The following is a 4843-nucleotide window of genomic DNA, read 5'->3' on the forward strand; positions in this document are numbered from 1 at the left end:
ATTTCATGGAGAACTGGTATTCTGAGAGTAAATAAAAATGAATACTGCAAAAGCAATGGTCATCTTTAAAGCCACCACTAGGGGGATTTTACTACATGCATATTTCTACAACTCTCATTCAAGTTAATGGTTATATAAATGCATGAGCAGAGACTGCCCCCTAATGGCACAACCATATATATCAATCACACCTGTCACAGATGCTATGGTACTGTCTGAAATGTGGAGGTTGTGTATGGGTGTGTTGAACATTCATGTGTATGGGGAGGACAGGCGAGATTACTCCCTGAATGAGGATCAGCTGAATGATAGTTTGGCTGACAGATATTGAAGGTATATAGGCATCTTAAGGGAACAGGTAGGCCCGCCTATTACATGGTTAGAGGCTAAAGGCCGTATTACACGTAGCAATTATCATGTAAAGACCCATTATATCGGGCATAGGAAGCCTGACGTCAAATCTCTCTCATTATGTAGACCTCTGTCTACAGGACATAGTCACCCAACTACCGTCATATTTGAAGGACTCTAGCACCCTTATTAGAGAACTACTGGACATTCCATGGCAAGACGATTATTTATTTTTTACTCTCTATGTTAGTTCGTTGTACTCGAATATCTCACACGACAGAGGTCTGGAGGCACTCACATATGCTCTGACCACAAGCAAACTATATAATGACAACCAAATAGAATTTTTAACTAAAAGTATGCACTTTATTCTAACACATAATGTTTTTAAATTTCAAGATGTCTTATACCGACAGACCAGGGGGACTGCGATGGGGACTCGGGCCGCACCAAGTTATGCTAATCTCTTCATGGGGCGGTTCAAGTCCCTCTACATCGCAGATTCCCCCTGGTACACGGAACACATTATCCACTACAAAAGATATATCGACGATCTGTTCTTTATTATTATTTTATATTATTTATTTTATTGATCAAACAAAGATTTTAGAAGAAAGATTTTTAGAAAAAGGATATCCCAGCGGATTAATTAAGGAAGCAGTGAGAAAAAATGCCAAGCGAAGACAACGTGATCTGGTAGAACCCAAAACAAGAATAAATAACACACAAGATACTAAGCACAATTTTATCACGAGTTTTAATGGCAGTAACTCCACCATCAAAAAAATCATTGAAAAACATTGGCCGATTCTACAATCAGATATTTATCTTAAAAAACTAATTCCGATAAAACCTAGGTTCACATACCGCAGAGGTAAAACTATTCGTGGAATAATTGCACCAAGCAGGGTTAAAAACCTCAAAATAACCAAAGAAAACAAAATAACACCATCGCATAAAGGTGTATATAGATGCGAGAAACCCAACTGCCTGTGTTGCCAAAATATTGAACATGAAACCACCTCCTTCAAATCTCATAGTACCGGCCAAACATTCCCTATTAAACAATATATGATTTGTTCTTCTACATACGTTATTTATTTACTGACTTGTACTTGTGGCATACAATATGTGGGTAGAACGAAACAAGCCTTCCATAAGAGGATAAATGGCCACAGATCTAATACACATAGGGGCTTCCTTAAACAGAGCGTATCAAAACACCTAACAGAAGTCCACAACCGCTCTTTTGAGGCTGTTTCTATTTGCCCCATTGAACAGATTCCGCAGGAAAATATAGATCGCTGGTCCAACTTATGTAAACGGGAGTCGTATTGGATATACAAATTGCAGACATTGATACCTGAAGGTTTAAATGAGTGCATTGAACACATATAAGAACACATCACCACTTTTGTCCACTAGATGGCACCAGCATTCTAATACAGGACCTTTCCTGTCTCTAGTTAAAATTTTAATCAAAACTTTTTATTCTCTTTGTATAATCTGTTTTTATCTCATATATGTAATTGCCATAACTTTGTTAATGTCTTTTATTTACAAAACACCCCTTTTAAAATGCACCAGAACCTTTACCAATAATCTTCTCATTCACCATTACACTACTCCAGTTTTCAAGAATACCGTATCTTCACACTAACGTAGCGCGCGTTGACGTGATGACATCACACGTCAGAAGGATTACTCCGCCCCTCTATACCACTACACTAATGTAGCGTGCGTTGACGTAATGACGTCACACGCCAGAAAGATCACTCCGCTCCTCCACACCACTGGAGTCCTGTTTATCAGCCCATGATGGGGGTTATCGTCCTCTAATACAGTAAACAATGAATCTTATTCACACATGCATATAATCATGCTTACTTGAATTAATTATGCATTTTAGTGACTATGTACACTTTATAGTTGGTTGGACTGATCATTCTTGTGCGCGGCTTAACCCCGCTGTTTATGTGGAAACACATGGTTGCTTATTTGTTTATTTATTCTACTGGCTATGAATTCATGGATTTATGATTCTGGAACTTTATGGACTTATGGGCTGATGCCCCTCATCTATCATGTGTTTATATTTATTTATTTATCTGTTCATCCTTGTTATGTATTTATATTTGTTTACTCCGGCCATACGTGTATATTTGTCTACCTCTCTCTACCATGTGCTCATGTTTGTTTACTTTGTTCTTGGACTTCCTGAGGTCACTGACCTGGAAGCCCAATATGATGTCATCAGGATGTGCCTATATATTGCTTATGTAGTGTCTGCTCTGTATGCTTGATAAAGGCCCATGTTAGACAATATAGGGCCGAAACGCTTTGCAATAAAGAAGATATGCTTACTATGCCATCTACCTCTGGATGATTCCTGGCTGCACCGCTGTGTGCAAATTTATATACTCCTGCGCTCACTATACTCTGGTGTGGATTCGATTCTTGGTCCTGTAATCGGCTGATTACACATCTACATGTAAAGATTCGTTATAACGATTGAGCGCTAGTGAAAACCAGCTATTTTGTAGGGAATGATTCTGAGGTTATTACAGTCACTGATTACTGTTATGAACGATCGTTATACGGTCGCTAATCGTTCCTCAGGACAACCTACAAAATATGCTATATCGGCGAATGACTAATTACACGAACAGATATGCGAATGATCAGCGAACTACCAACGATGTTATTACACGGACAGATAATCGCTCATTTTCGATTGTTATAGCGATTTTTTTTAACAATAATTGTTCTGTGTAATAGGGGCTTTTCTGTAAAAAAAACAATCTCATAGATGGCTGCTTGTTTACAGAATCTAATAGACGTCTCAACCAGGCAGTGAGGGTCGCACAAATGATTTCTGGATGATTCACACTGTCCTTTACTAATATCATTCATTGGCCGTTCATGAATTAGTGATCTGTACTTTATCACCTCTCCCTGTACTTCCTAGTGAACCTGTGATAGACTAGTAGCCTGAACCAATGAGGAGACAGGAGGCGTGTCTCAGACTCCCCTTTAGGTGCCTTAACTCACCTTATAAAGCGATCAACGATTTCTCGTTCGGTCGTTAATTGTTAACTGCATTTCAACCGAACGATTATTGTTTAGATTAGAACGATTTAACGATAATCTGAACGATAATCGTCCGGTGGAATAGGGCCCTAATGGTGGTTTTACACTGAACGATTTATCGTTCAAATTTGCATGATAACGGTCAAATTCTACGATAATCGTACGTGTAAACGTAGCGAACGATCAAGCGACGAGCGAGAAATCCTTCATTTTGATCTTTCAACAACTTCTCAAATCGTCGTTGATCGTTCGCAAAAAATTCGCAGATCGTTCCATGTAAACAGTCTTTCAACGATTTCACCTATGTATGAGATAGGCTTAAGCGATCGCAAAATGATTTTTCCATACAATGTATCGTTCCGTCTAAACGCTGATCGTTATTAAAAAAAAATCGTTCATTCAAAATCGTTAATCGTGCGATCGGGCGAATTATCGCTCCGTGTAAACCACCATAATGGTACTTTTACAAAGAGCGATAATTCGCCCGATTGCACGATTAACGATTTTGAATGAACGATGTTTTTTTTTATAACGATCAGCGTTTAGACGGAACGATACATCGTACGGAAAAATCGTTATGCGATCGCTTTGCGATCGCTTAAGCCTATCTCACACATAGGTGAAATCGTTGAAAGAATGTTTACACGAAACGATCTGCGAATTTTTTGCGAACGACCAACGATAATTTGAGAACATGTTGAAAGATCAAAATGAACGATTTCTCACTCTTATCGTTCGAATTTGACCGTTATCGTGCAAATATGAACGATAATCGTTCCGTGTAAATGCAGCATCACAAATCATTTTTGAGGTCATAACTGGACAGTCCCTTTAAGTGCATTATCATATATGAGCTAGTCTTAGAGTGTCCTTGTTGGTTACAATTGATACCTGATGAAATGGTTGGACCAACTAAGAAACGTGTTGTATGTTTTAGCCATTTAAGTGAAATTGTTGTATATCCTGGTTGTCTGTGACCTGGCGCAGATGATGTGGTGTAGCTTGGCCTTGTCCATAGTTCACCGTGTACTTTACTTTGTTCTGTATAGATTATCTGCCTTATTATCTATGGAGGGTTGCTAGTTATTGTTTTTAGGTGGTTCCAATGGGGCCTGTTCTTGTGTCATCATGGTGTCAGCCCTTCTGCATGCCACAGGTATGGTGTCAAGGTATTCAGTAGCCTCTGTATGGGATATCACTAGATTATTTGACTCCATAGAATGAGCAGCGATTGTACAGAAGAGAAGAGGATTGCCATGCACGTTAATATCTGGTAATGCTCCTTAGTGTATTATACCACTATTACAGGCGAGGGACAATGGACTCTCCCATGGGTGCAGTACCGCCAGTGAGCGCTAGGTGTCGCCCTCTCCTTAGCCGCCCGCTACACACGAGTCCCTGG

The sequence above is a fragment of the Dendropsophus ebraccatus genome, chromosome 4 (genome assembly GCF_027789765.1).
Source record: "Dendropsophus ebraccatus isolate aDenEbr1 chromosome 4, aDenEbr1.pat, whole genome shotgun sequence".
NCBI classification, from domain to species: Eukaryota; Metazoa; Chordata; class Amphibia; order Anura; family Hylidae; genus Dendropsophus; species Dendropsophus ebraccatus.